The sequence below is a fragment of the Solenopsis invicta genome, chromosome 1 (assembly GCF_016802725.1).
Source record: "Solenopsis invicta isolate M01_SB chromosome 1, UNIL_Sinv_3.0, whole genome shotgun sequence".
NCBI lineage: Eukaryota > Metazoa > Arthropoda > Insecta > Hymenoptera > Formicidae > Solenopsis > Solenopsis invicta.
In genome coordinates this window covers 18,271,154-18,287,054 of record NC_052664.1, presented here as the reverse complement: position 1 = coordinate 18,287,054, position 15,901 = coordinate 18,271,154, and the positions used below count along the sequence as shown (strand labels likewise).

The following is a 15,901-nucleotide window of genomic DNA, read 5'->3' as shown; positions in this document are numbered from 1 at the left end:
TTCTTTTACTACGCTTTATTATTTCGCTATCTCTTTGTATCATTTTCTTTTATTCTTTTATTTACACTTTGCATTATTTTTTTGCACTATTTTTAATTACTTGTTTTCTATGATTTGTACTATGTCTCTGATCGTTTTCTATTACTTCCCACTGTCATTATTTTCTTTTCATTTGTTTGGCGTTATTTTATTAGTATTTCTATTTTTTTTTCTTTGCAGATTTAGTCGCAAATAATTTTCAATTTTTGATTGAAAAAAAACGAATGAATGAATCTATAATTAATTACGCTTTTAATCAAAGATTAAAAATTATTTATAGCCTATGAATATCGGCTTTATTCTCTTTTTTTTTCTGTTTTCTGTGTCAGCTTGTCCGTTCTTAGAGAGCTTACTCTAGGACGCCAATAAACGCTCTATTTATCTATCCCTGTCTGAACTTTTGTCGAATATTGCAAATAGGATTGGAAACATACGATCGATGAAAATGTCAATGAATTTCGAAAGAAGATACCGTACGTGATTATACATTCTTTGTCATTTATTTAGAAATTTATGAATGTAAGTTGAAATTAATTCGACTTTGGATTAACTCGCGAACTGAATAAATTTCGCATGTTAAGAGAACGGGGGATTTTTCACTTTTAGATTTGCAGATTTGCGAATTGCGTGTTTCTTTCTTTTTTTTTTTTAGTCACATTACATCCTGACAGAATAGATTTCTGCTGGAGCTAAAAACACATTTTGCAATTAAAGGAAATGAGATATAATCTTGGATCAACATAACCCGGCATGTAATCCTCGCATTACCAGCTGGTACGTACCGGTTTTTCTGGATTAAAGAAAAATTGTCACTCCGACATTTTACCGTGTGCTAACTTCACTTATAAAATTAATGAAATTTTTCTCATCATTCCTGTCGCGCGTTTCTGCTTGTCTGAAACAGATTTCACACAGGCCAAGCATAAAGCCGAACGGGAAGAATTCCGATCGGTCGTCACGAATCATTCCGACTTCATCTCTTCAGCCGTTTTATTTCGCCATAGGCGACGGCCTCTTTGTCCCTTTTCCCTTGCCGAACCAGCGTTTAATGGAGCTTAGGATATTTGCGCCCAAAAAGCTCTGTATCACCGAAAAACTTCCGTTTCGCGTTCGCGTACATCACAATACATCTCGCGCCATTCAGTGGAGAGACATCGCCATTGGAAAATGCGTGCGCGGATCCGAGAACAGAATATTTCCTCTCCTCCTGTCTGTTCCACTTCGTTGCGGTGCGAGAGGCATTAAATCGATATCTTTCGATGAAATATCCGTAATACGAAACCTTTTCATAATTAGGTGTTCGGACCTCAACGTCAGCGCGTTAAGTACGGTAGATCGTAAAATAAACGCGGACGGGGACGACGCTATCGTATTAAAAATAAGACCGGGGTGGTCGCGGCCGAGGAAAGTACTGTTCTATTACCGGAGCACAGCTCGGAATATTCCGATCCGAATAACGAGCTCAGCGATAATAACGTCCGATGGCTCGCAACGCCGGAATGAATATTTTTCGGAGACGCGCGCGGCGGCGACCCGGGATCAATTCTGTTCGGAAAAAAATTCATTCCCCCGGAGAATGCGCTATATTTATCGGCGAGTAGAACGAATCAATAACGCAGGTACGATGCGCATCGCGTACGCGAGGAATGAATTTTTATTTCAATGACCGAAATACTTTTCGTCGTCGTGTACGGCGACGAAGGCTTTCCTATTCATCTTGGACGGCATTCAACTGGAATATCGTATGTTCCGCCTTACATTTGTACTTTTTTTTTTTTTTTTTTCGAAAACACGTCAACGTACATTCTTCTGATTTTAATTTATTTTTGGGCAAATAAATTTGATGATACTTTAAAATCAATCTCGCAAAGATATTTTCATTGCGTGCACAAGTTTGTAAGGAATTTTTTTTTTTACAAATTAGAGCATAAAAATATGTCGCGAGATAATTGCGCCGTCACAACTAAGTTTTCAAGCAGGTCCTTGCCTTGAGTATTATAATTTATAATAATGCTTGAGTATTACAACAAAGTAATGAATATGACACTATAGATAATAGATTTTTAATTTTTCTGTCCACACGTTACGTTTAGGTAACTTGTGAGTATATGATTGGATCGTTTGCGTTAGAATTAATTTCTCATTACCTTTTCACTATTTTTAAAAGTAAAAAAATTTTACAGCGATTCTAGCATGTACTTTGATATCTCTAAAAAAAACATTGTATGGTTTTTAAATTAAAAGAAAGAAAATTTATATAAACTTACTTATATAACTAATTACAACCGACAGATCAGAGAAAAGCACGTTTTCCATGTAAGAATTTATAACTTTGAAACAAAAATTAAAGAAAATTACTTTTATATCTTAAAGTTGACATTTCATACTACAAATAAAGAAATAGTTTAAGTGTCGACTGTTCAAAAACTTCAGCTATTTAATAACTCAAAATGGACTCTGTTTAACGTGTATCTAGGGACATGACGTATCTTGGAACACACTATAAATGATTTTTTTTTTACATTAAGAAACTTTTCGATGTTGACAATTTAATTATATTACTTTAATTGTTATTTGTTTATAACTTAAATAATAATCTGTTCTGAGCAACTATTTGACTTTTATCTATAAAAATTTTATACGTTTCTAAGATTTTTTGGATTAATATTTTTTTATGCATATCTAATTTTTTTCATGCATATTATAAAATTCTACGTAATTTTGTCTATTATTTAATGTAATTGAAATGTTGCATATTTTATTTCTTTCTGTTCAATTTCAATACTCTTTTTATATTTTAAGCGAAGTTGTTCCTATATAGGGACGTGTACCAGGGGACACTTTCGACATCTTCAAGACGATGCTGGATACAGTACTTTTATTTTTATTCTTTTTACGTGAGTTATTATAACGCCTCGAAGTAAAAATAACGAAAAGAAGATGAATCCAAATAAAATGAGTGTGGTCGCAGACAGCTGTTAAAGACATTTAGATGGAAAAAAATCTATAAGAGCTGCTGTGAAGTATTACAAGTTTTAAAATCATATTTCTCTCGACTTAAAGTTATTCTTTCATACAAATTTGAGTTTTATTTCACAATGTGTGTTCTCAGGAACAATATGCACTGTCTCTACAAACAACCACTCTTTTTATCTATGGACAGTTCGGAAAAAGACGATTATTATTAGAAACGATTAAAGTTCCAAAACATTATAAAGTTTTATTTAAGTATACAAATATCGACTATTTATAAACAATTGAAATAGAAATAAAAGTGGTTAAAAAGTTAGAAATGAAAATTAAAAGTGTTCCTAGATACAAGTTTTCTCTGCGCGGATAAAACAATTTTGTTGAAATATAAATCTGAAAATAATTACATTGAACTAACTGTATCGGATGTTTAATTTAGTTGCTAGAATGTCAAAACTGCAGCATTATTACATATCATGCTTGGACGTTCTACAAAATTATTTCAATGTCCCAAGAAATAGTTATCTTCTGGTCTGTATTTACTTAGCTAAATTTTTAGATGCTGCAACAAAATTGTTCCGTGAATAATATCGCGATAATTAATGATTTAGGATTTTCTCACAATCTCGACATAATGATATACGTTGCGTGAATTAATTGCAATCGTTTATCTCGCGTCGAAGTTACATCTCGTCAGGTACGACACGACGGTGCTACTTTTCGGATTTGCTCACAGCGGAAAAGAGGGACATTAGTGTCTCCGAGTTTGCGTGTGTATGTGTGTACGCGGAAAGCAAACGTCATTTGTCGCGTTCGCTTAGCCGCGCGCGAATGAGCGAGGGCAGAAGTGACGAAAGTACGGGAGAGAAAGAGGAACGAGAGGAAGACGCGGGGCAACGGCATTAAATTGCAAAATAGTTTCGCGGTAAATAACGAGCGGAAAGTTCGCTTCTAGAAGATGTACTCGCGACGGTAGTAGACGTTTTTCCTCGTGGTATACCATTACGTGCGCGCGTGTACATGCAGAATAGGATCTGATTCCTCCTCCCCTTCCTCCCTCCACCCCCCCCCCGTCCCGCTGCTGCCTCGAGCAAACAAATTTCAGACTCGCCTGCCCCTAACGATATTTTTTCCCCTCAGTTTTTCTATTACATTTTATACTAACACGTGTTTACATTTTATAGATTCTGTTAAATTAATTTGATCGTGACGAGAGATATGTGTGTGCGGCGCATACCTGGAATAGCTGGTCCCCGAAATTTATGCTTTGCGCCAAATATTTTCCGAAATAACTAAAACTAGGTGAAATGTTTCTGATATTTCGAACATTCAGCGATGAAATCATTTGTGTCGCTGAACGTCGCGAAATTGTTCAACCAGCTTGACAACTTGACAATATTTTATTTTTTAACACAAAGATTTTGGGTTGTATAGAATTTTAAGATTTTTCAAGTGCCCGCGAAGGGCATTACAAGTACAATAAATTCAAACGAATCACCCGATACATTGCCGTTTTATCCTCCCGAGATTTTCTCTTATCCGAAACCTACAGGCACACCACGAACTACCGAATCGAATTTAATTACCGATGTGCAGATATTTACTTCGTAAACTACCTAGGAGCGAGAGAGCTAAATGGAAGGACGAGCGGCGAGCTCGTTAAAAATTTAATTTTATACGACGACAGCCGTCTCCCCCAGATTCTCTGAGCTTCCAGCTGTCTGTCACAAAGGTCATCCAAGATGGCGGATTTCCGTCTGATAACACGATTCACGGGATTCGTTTCCTAATTAAATCTCTTTCGTAATTTTGTAATCTGTTACAGTGCGCTACGAGTATTGTAAATTGGAAGGTCGTGCGTCACATACATTTGCAAAAGATAATCTCCCGTGCCGCCTGTTACTATGCTATCGCTTATCGCGTCGATGCAACACACATTTTATTCACGTTAATGAATTGGCATGTAGTGCAACTCGCACAACGTTTTCTATTTATTGATTTTGTGTTACGATACAGTGAAAAATGCAGGAAATTCAATTAGCAACAATTTAAAAAAAAAATTAATAGAAAGATAATCAAATACAACTCGGATGCAACGTATTGGTATTGTTGGTAGTATATTACTTGTATTATAATACACAAGGTACGTACCTGAGTATGTAACCTTAAAATCGTTGCTTTTCGTCTTTTTGACGCTATTTTTCTCAAAGTTGTGACATAATTTTTGACTAAATTTTGACAAAGAATTTTTGTTTGACAGGCAAAATTATATCTGAAATGATTATTCATATTCGTGTTGCAAAATTATTGGACAGTGTAATATATGAAATGGAGAATTTCTTCTGAAACTTTGAGTTTCAAAATTTTTATTGTTAAAAAATCTGTTATGTTTTTTCTTTATTTATTTTTTTTGTAATCTTAAGCTGAAATAACAAAAAACAACTTGTCTTTGATTATTCTTCCATTAATTCTTTTAATATTAAATTGTTAATGTGCCAATCGAATTTTTCCTCATTGTAAGAGAAGAATTAAGAGAGGGTTTAATTTTTAAATAGTAAATTGAAGTATTAAAAGTTAAAGTTAAAAATTGTCGGTATTGTTTTCTAAACAATTGGAAAATTAACGTGATATCTGTGGCAGGTGCACGCTACCGCAAAATTTTTCGTGCACGTATCGATTTGCGCCAGATGAAATTACAGATCAAGAACACTTCATAGATTCACCCCGCAAAACGATATTGCTTGTTTCAACGAAAACTATATCGCAGATAATAGTGAGACTAAGCTACTTCCCGGGGTTCGACCAAAACAAGTTTGCGGACGGATATGCGCTTATACTAGACCGCAAGGGGTTAAAGCGATTTCCGTTAGTCATAGAAACGCCAGACTCGGGATAAACCGTCCGCTCAGTTTCAAGCAAACCACCGAGCTCGTTCGCCTTTTAAAAGTTTTCAGCTATTGCCACGGACCACGATTCTCTCTCTTACGCCGGCATTTTCAATAACTTTATAATGCCCTGCAGGAGGAAGACCGCAGCGATGAATATAATTGTACTGAAGTTTGGACAGTTCGCAGTTATTTCTCGCGATGTCGAGGAACGACTCCGGTTGTAAAAAATGCACGACCTATTTTTAGTAACCATCATTCAGATTCCTTCGAAAATTTAACGAGTTGATCTGGAAATTATATTGTTAAGTCTGAAAAACAGAAGAACACTATGATTAAATGTATATATAACTAGTCAGACAAATTATATAGATTAAGAATAAAAGCTTATAATACAAAATTAATAGAGGAAGGTTGCCAATACCAACCTAATTACTTTGTTATTAGATTATATTTCTTGAACAAAAATTAAAAATAAAACAAATGCAAACTAGAAAGTGCCTCTTGTATTAAATGATACAGCACTTTTTATAATATTCTTTTAAATTTTGTAATAATTAAGATTTTTGTAAGATAAGCAAAATTAAGCGTCTAATAAAATGAGCCTCACAACCAACACAATAGGCGGTAATGTTACATTTTTCTTTTCATTTCCTTTCACAGGTATTATCTATATATGATACTTTCAAATTAGTGTATAGTGAGACTTTCTAGAATTATTTTGGTGTAAAAAGTTTTTTGTTGATTTATACAGATACATTATGTTGTAAAATAATCTAATATTGGAAATATTAGAAATAATGTGCTCATTATTTTCGTCTTTTGAAGAATTTACTTTTAGCAAATTTTATATATTATAAAAAAAATATAAATTTAATTATAAAAAAATCTATAAACTTTGGGTTATTATTTCTTTAATTATTTAAGTAAGTTATGTTTTTATCAGTATTAATCAAATATAATATTTATTTTCCGAGAAATAAGAGGTTGTTATCTCATAAGAGACTTGCGCAAAGTATTGGCGACTTTCCTCTTAGAATGATGAAGCGAATAAGTTGCGAATGTAATGACTCATGCTTTGCACAATATTAAGCGACTAAAACTTTAATCCTCTCTCTCTTCGCAATAAATATCTATAAGCAATTTGCTGTTTTATGCTTAATGAGCGTTTGTGAGGAGACGACGATTGGACGAGTTGTTGGTACCACCGTGGATTTCCATTCCTTGAGTATCACGATTACATTTGCATTTAAGGTGCTTCAATTAGTGCACGGAGAGACAGCCTCACGTAATGACGAAAAAGAAAGCCCGCGGCTTACGCGGTTCTTTTCCCTCCCTCCCCCTAAGGTTTCTCTTTTTTAAACCACGATCGCAATTATCCTGGAACTGCTTACTGAGCGGCAGTCGCGAAACGTCGATGAGCTCATATACTTTGCCCGGCTCTCTTTACTCGTACCTTCACGCTTGTTAAGGGGGCATATACACCCAGAAGGCCAAAAAAATGGCAATTTTCTGGAATTCTTTTTTTTTTAGAAACTGTTGGAGTTAACGAATTGGGCTTTTTTTGAGTTAAAAATATATGTTTTGAAGAAACTTCATGATTTTTTTTATTAAGAAATTGCGCAAAATGACAGAGATATGTCGTGAAGAGGCAGCCCTGAAAAAATTGCCCAAAACGGTACCAGGTGTACCTTCGCCAAAAATCAACTGAAACAAAAAATGTTTATGGAATCTTAAAATATATAATAATATCTTTAGTGTATCGGGGCCGATTTCAAAAATATCAGTTTTTGACAAAATGGCGGACGTTTAAACTTACAGCTGCGATTTTCAAGACAAAATTCGTTCGTTTCGCAGTTTTGCGCGCTTCTTTCTGTGATTCTTAGCGACGGATAGTACTCTTTACTCTCGCTTGAATGATTTGCGCGTAAACATGACCGCCGTCCTATAAAGTAACAGTACTGACACGTTTGGACGCAATGACGAATTAATAAGCTCAGAGTTTTTTTTTATTATTATGCCGCGAATATGTACCATTATCAATTTTTTTCGCTTAATCTTTGGCAAATTTTAACCTTTAAACACATATTGAAAATTCCCCTAGGTTTTCGATCGCTTACTGTGTGAAGACGGAATGAGAAAAAAGTTTCGGATTAGGTGGAAAAAAAGTTTGAAGTCTCCTCTATCGACTGCTACGATTGACCAATTTCATTGATTAACTAAAATAAAATGGCACGAAAGTAAAGTTTTTTCGGGAAGGTCTCCCAGATCCACTTATGTGTTTAAGGGTTAAACTTGTTCTTCTTTTGTACATCGATTATTCAAATTTATTTTACTCGAAATGATTTGACATCAAAGAAACTGATCTAATCTCAAGTAATACTGCGAGAAAAATTCAATGTGATATGTGCACATTACAGTGAATTATTAATAATCAATCGTGTCGTTCTTTCAACTAGTGATTCTCAAAGTTGCTCGCTAATCGCTACAAGCAGACTGTTGTCCGAAAACTTTGAATCGAGTATTACGTCTCTTAAAACCCCGTCGGACGGCATCTACTATAATAAAGTATCTCGAACTCCCTTAGAATCAACAAAGTTTCATTAAAAGCGACTTATTAGAGCCCGGCCCACTACGAGTCACCGTAAATGAGTATTCCTCTGTGCACGTGTACGTATCTCAAATCGATTTCCATCGAATTACCGAGTCTATCCTCCCACGAATTCAATTCTTCAGATCCTCGAATGTACTCCGTACGAAAACGTAGCCGAGGTAACTTGTATTTACGTCTCCCTGTGCCACTTACCTCGCACTCGAGCGGCAATGTAAGTTTACACTCGTCCGGATGCACGTAGCGGTATTGCAATAGTGTCAATATATACGTTCTTAACGATACACGTTCACGCATTACTCGGTACGTACACATGGCGAGTCCCGTGTGCCCTCTTCAATTTGCAAATCTTACAACTTTAATTTGTTCCATGTGTACACTGGAATTATCAGCAGTCAAAATGATTGATCTGTAATTTTTTTGTCAAATTTATATTTTTCAAGATTTTTTTTGTAACTTTTATTGCAACATGTAATTTTCTTACTTTATCCTTTTTTTTGAGGGGTGCATACACCAAGAAAAAAATTTATTGAACACTTGCAATGAAATATTTGTCTACGGTACATACTATAAATTTTTATTTAATAAAAAAATGATAGTTAAATTACATTAATGATTCTCGTACTAAACAAATATTTGTTTACATTTAATGAATTATTTTACTACAAGTATTGAAACAAATATTTATTAAAATTTAGTAAAATTGTTTCTATCAGTGTGTAGTATATTGAAATAGCAAAAATAAGCATATGTTAATAGTTCTAGTTTTAAACATTCATCGAGTTTTAGACGCAGAATTAAATAAACTTCGATTATTCGTCACCTTATCTACCGTCAGTTTCCGTTAACCGTGATTTAATCTCACTACGCTGTAATGCATTCTGATATTAATGCTTTGTGTCACTCATTCCTTATTTACAATTCATCGCCTCGGTAAAAAGTAAATAATAATTTTAAAGTTTAATTAATTTCATTATGTTACGTAATAAAATAAACAAGTTAGACGACTCGATTCTATTACATGTATAATTTTTAATATTTTTAATGTACATATTTTATTATCCGTCTATTTGAATATCCGCCGTGATTTTCGCTCCCTTACTCTGACGGATAATTGAAGTACTCTGCTATATGTAAATTTTAATATCTTAACATTCTCAAACTCACGGACGAGTTGCTTTTTGAATTGTGCATAGAAAAAAAAATTAATATAAAATTAAATCTAATATATTCTATTTAATAATTCATTGTCTCATATATAAGCAAGAATGTGAAATCTTGAAAAAATTTAATAATCTCAAATTTTAGTGAAATATATTTTTATTTTGGTTATTAGTAGTTATTTAAAGAGCACGATATAGTTGTTTTAATAATGATAGTATTAAAAAATTCTAATTCCTTGGTAGAGGGAAAATGCTTCATATCTAATATTTTTCTCTCTCAACTCATGAAAATTATTGAATAATATTATTGAATATTATTGAATAATAAAAAATATATTTTTTTTGAAACTATATAAAATTTGTTCATGTAAGCAAGCTACGTCTGTTGAACTCTATATAATCTCATTTCAATATTTACATTTTGAAAATATGTTCTCAAAGCAAGAAAATTTGTTCTTTCTAACACCTCTAAAGATACTAGAATTATATTATTTTTTTTTTATTGCCTTTGTATGATAAAAGTACATTGTTTGTCTCATCATGCAAACAATAATACTTTTAGCACATTGATTGCATAATTTTAAGAACAAGATATATTCCAGGATAACTTAAAATAATTTAAAAGTAATCTTTTTTTTTAGTTGAAATCCTCTTGCACCGAGATATCGATCTATCGGACGCTGTAAAGGCTATTGGAGAAAATCCTGCGTGACTAGGCGAGAGGATTTAACGACCCTCGTTTATATCGCAGCAGCCCGTAAGCGTGAGGGCGGGCTGCGATCCAATTTTTTTTGCTTTCCCCTGTTTCGCGCTACGCCCTTCGTAATACGAGACGCCATTTCTTTCGTCTCACCCCTTACCACTTCGTACCTCTCTCAACGGAGGGCAATTACGTATGCAAAGAGGCCAAAAAGTAACGATCGGTTAGACTTATCCGCGAAATCTATCGGCCGAAGCAGCATCCAATCGCCTTTCAAGTTTATTATCTCTTTGCTTTATATATAGAACGAAAAATGTATTAAGAAGCGAAATGGATCAATTGCGACTAAGAAATTGATGGTATTATATAACGAATTTAAGTTTAGGGTCTATATATATTTATAATTGCGTAACTACTCCAAGACTTTAAATAAAATAAATTTTCAGAAGTAATATAATATGAATCTTAAAAGTAAATTTTAAACAGTCTGAATTTTGTTTCTCGGAATTCAATAATTCTGGTCATCGCGTATATATATAATTTATGCTTAAATATTATTTTCACTGAAAAAAAATATAAAAAAAAGAAACGAAAACAAATTAAACGATACGGAGAGTGCGCGATAATAAATATTAAATGAAACCTATATTCGACGGAAATATTTTATTATCCCTCGAAACATGATTATTCCCTATGAAAAATGAACCATTACCAGATTAATTTCGCGCGATTAATTGAGCGATTAACGACTCGTAAATATAGAGGCAGATTTTTCGTGTGATTTATTCATTTGAGGGATAAAATGTAAAAGGGTAGAAAGAAGAATCGAGATCACACAGGGAATAAGAGCTATAAATTATCGTTGCATTATAAGGAACGGAATATTCGGTATGTATTTATCTTACGCTACATTGCACAATATTTCATAGTAGCGTCGTCAGCCGGTACGCGGTCTTGGTATTCGATTTTTGCGGCGTGTCTTCGCAAGATTGCCGCGCTATTATTCGCACGACGACACCCGAAGATAATGGCGCGTCTTCTTATTATTCTATCATGTTATTATTATTCGAAATTTAATCTCTGCAGATTAATATACAAGGAATTAATGATCTTCACGATTGACTTTCAAAATTAATTTCTCAACGTATCGAGACGAGTATTCGTTCAAGCGAACATCTCGCGCGCGATTTGCTCATTTGAATATAGATCGAAGCGATAAAGAAAAGGGAGTCATGAGGATTATAAGTTATGGGCTTTCTACACGCAAAAAGATTAGCCCACAGAGTTAAATATGAACCGCGGTAGCAAGATGTGTTTTTAAAATATCAGTTAATGTTGTTGCCACCGAAGCTCACTTTATTAACAGTAAAAATATAAATGCTACAGAAAAAGAAATTTGTTTCTAGAAACAAATAATGTTTAGCTGAATCTATTTTTTTTTGCAATAAAAATTAACTAATAATATTTGTAGTGAGACTGAGAATCTTAGCTGAAATTATGTATGCTTTGATGCCATTGGTTTAAACCTTTCTTATGGAAAATGCCAAAAAAATACCATTATAAATTAATTTTTAAGTAGAAATAAATGAAATTGTTCTGTCAAAATACATTTTATATTTACTTTTATTTTGGAGCTCAATTTTGGAGACTCGACTTCGAAGAATTCTTTCGTAAAATGGAATCTCCTTGTTTCGCGACAAGAGTAAAAAGTCTCATAATGCTGCGTCTTTTATTCTTTCTGTGTGATTCTTTACTTACGAAATAGCGGAATACTTCACCGCGCCTATCTGTCAGCGGTGCTGCGTATACAGTCACGCATCGAATGCTCGCACTTTTATATGCGTAAAATATTGAGAAAGAAGCTATTACTTTCTTATAATTAATATCTGCTTGTGATAAAGTACGCTTTTAATTTTAACTACTAAATTAATATCTCGTAGCAAATGCATTTTATCTTTAATAGTTAACTTTTAACAATGACAAAAAGATTTGAAGTAACTATACTGTTATTTAACTGATATTATTCAAAATCATTTCTTTGCGTGCACAACAATCTATCAATCATTTGTATCACACTAATAAAATATGTATAGTGATGAGAAATATTGTTGTATATTGAAATGAGATTACATAACATTAAACAAACATAACTTGCTTACATAAAGAAATTTTATATAGTTTCATCAAGAAAGATAAACTTGCATTATTCATTAATAATTTTTATGAGTTGAGTAGAAAAAGTTAGATAGGAAAATAACAGTGTCTTCAAACTAGGAGATAGAATTTTTTTAATACTATTATTATCAAAAATAAAACCAATTATATTGCGCGTTTTACTACTCAGAATTATAAGTCATATATCTCTAGCAAACTTGAATTCAGAATAAGTCATATTATAATAGATCGTTGCGTCATAATATTTCAATCAATCAGAAGGATAGGAGTTCTCAGGGCAAACAAGACACGATATTGATTATTAGTCAATCATAACGTAATCGAAGTTTTAAATCGTGAGAAATGGAATTTGGCTATTCTCATGGCGTCACTGATTATTTATTGATTTATTATTGCTTTCTGACACACTACTAACTCGCTTACAACTCTCTCCTGACTTCTGATCCATTACTAACGGCTTACTGCAGATAGCCCATTAGTCTAAACTGGGCTTACGCGGCTAACACAGTATGTAAAGAAGCGATAACTATACGATCGTGGCCGGATCTTGGTGCCTAATAACATTTATATGTAAATTTTCAAATACATTTCCAGTTTCTATAAACTGCGCGCCGCACACACTCGGGCTTGTAACGCAATTATAAACAGTTTATGGAAACTGGAAATATATTAAGGAACCGTAAGTTGTTTTCCTGTTGCTACAGTTAAGGCATTAATTATTTCTTTGCTCACGTCGCTCACGTATTGATCTTTTCGCCGATATAAATACCATTTGCTCGCTATTCTCGTATCGAGAGAGAGCAAAGCAATACGGAAAAAAGTAATTGAAAGCCGTCATATATCAACCATTTATAATATGTGTATTTCTCGAGATTTATTGTACGTGCAATAATAAATATTAATTGCATATCTTCAGACGCGCGCGCGGTCTATCGTTTTTTGATCAGCCATTAACTTTATTTCATCAATCAAGTTGCATTACGCGGTACGAAGTTTGCCGATGTCATTATCGAGATTTTCGATCGTTAGCATATCGCGATTAGAGCGGGTCGCCACCAAGACTCGGACAACATCGCGTCACGTTCAATTAGTAAGCACTTTCGATATTAATTTCGCATTTAAGATTAAACACAATCCCGAATCTTAATATTAGATAATCGCGCGGTACACAGATTTGGCAACTTAAAACGTGTACTTGCAAGATATATTTTATTGAAATTAATCGCAATTAATCCACAAGGTGATGGATTTAAATTTCAATATTATACATTTTTCGCGGATATTTTTATATTTAACTCTTGTACGTACTTTGTATTGCGGAGATTATCGTTAGCTAAAAATCGCTTTAAAACATATTCTTTACGCTATTCTTTGGTCAAAGTACGCGAAATTTTTCAGAAATAATAAAAATAATACGAGCAATATATTATGACGAGCAATATATTGACGCGCGAAGTTAGCCATATGATCTTCGAATCATCGAATTGTTTCAGCTGTTTGTATTTAAGGATATTTAATAAAAGAATGTTGATTGTGAATATACCAATTTTGGTTCTGAAATCAGTTGCAAAAGATAATGAATAGCTTAGCTTATAATGGTTTATTTTACGCAGCAAAAATGACCTTATTTCGCTGCAATGTTAACCAAATAACTTGAATGATTAATGGTCCCAAATAAACTTTTTTGCACGAATATTTTAAAATTTTATTAGCAGATTTAAAAAATAGATTTTTAATTCGTAATGCTACTTCTTCATTTGTAATAAATACGTAAAGAAATCACTGAACGTAATTTTATATGCCAATCGAGAGCACAAGACAAATTACAAAAATAATTTTTTAACCAAGACAATTGTGTTTAAATTTTACACAGATATTCGAACATAATAACGGAATATTCTATAAAATTTTTAGAAACGCCATATACATCCTTAATTCGTGAAACATCGCGAGTGTCAAGCGGGTCCGAGTTTCATGAGATTGCGCTTTTCTAGCGTTATATTTCATAATGTAGCATAATGTAACGTAATGAAATGTAATGTAATGTAACGAAATGCTCATCGCGTATGATTAACCTCGCAAGTGAAGTGACAGTGTTGCGCGATCGTATATTAATTAACCGCATTTTGTTTTAATGAACAAAATTGATTTTGTTGAGTAATTAACCGTATTTTCGCAAGCGAGTCTCGCACAAGTAACACAAGTACAGCGAAACGAAGGAACATGAGAGGAAAAAGGGGAAGCCTGGAAGCATCGGATGATGCCGGCAGAGCAACCGCAAAAAATGAGATAAGCATATTCATTATTTATTTACTACTTGCGGAATTAATTATTTATTCCCGTTTAGCTAGATTTTTTTATATGAATAATTCATTCGCAAGGCTTGAAAAAAAAAGCGAGAGAAAGCAGGAAAAGAAAAAGTTAACATTTTTTTCGAGGTTCATATAATTTTCTAATTAAATACCTCTTTGAAAAATGAATAAAAAAATTTAATGTTCGTGAAAATTACTTTTTGAAATAATTTAGAAGTAAATAAAAGTAACGGCAAAAGTTAATAAATTATTTTGATCATTATTTTGAATATATTTGTATCAACGTAAATACTACTAGATTAGTATAAGAGTTTTTTTGGCATTGTTCTTGTTACAGTATTCTCAATATATTGATATTTCGACAAATTGTACTGGACAGGCGACATCAAGATCAATTTATAACAAAAAGTTGACTTTTTTAATTATATACTACTTTATTTTGTGTCAGCGAAAATGAGTCTAACAAATTACACACGTGATTATAATATACGAGTATTGGAAAGGAACAAAAGTAATAGATTGCATATAAAAAAACGTTTATAATTTTGGTAAATTTCTAATTTTTTTTTACAGCATCTATTTTTTTTCCCAAAACTCATACATTATAATCGCATGCAAATATTCTTTTTTTTTTTTAACTCAGTTTTGCTAACACAAAATAGCGTTGTAAATAATTCAAATGGCATCAACCTTTTCTTATAGACAGCTCTTGCGTTATGTTTCCAACAATATATAATTCAATATACAGTATCTGCCAGTGCGAGCATGCTGTAACAAGAGTAACATCGTCTCTCCAAAAAGTGTCCAGACTTTTGCACTCACCTGATACAAGTTCGTCGCTGCGCACCGTATCGATGAACGTCGAAATCGCTTTTTATTTTAACCTGATCTTTATCTACATCCTTTATCGGAATAATGGATCTATTAATATTACGGATAAGTAATGTCTCATAGGTTCTTTATGACTTGAACGACGCACAAGAGAACACTGTATCAATCTCATTTTACCGCGAGCGTAAAGTGAGAGCTTTGTTACTCTCCATTTA

At 33.1% G+C, this 15,901-nt stretch overlaps 1 protein-coding gene across 6 annotated transcripts in view; it reads right to left on the bottom strand.

The window, feature by feature from the left end:
* The window catches only part of LOC105201241 (Down syndrome cell adhesion molecule-like protein Dscam2), a 158,079-nt gene that overhangs the window by 114,278 nt on the left and 27,900 nt on the right, over window positions 1–15,901 (bottom strand). The gene's annotated exons all lie outside the window — the stretch shown is intronic.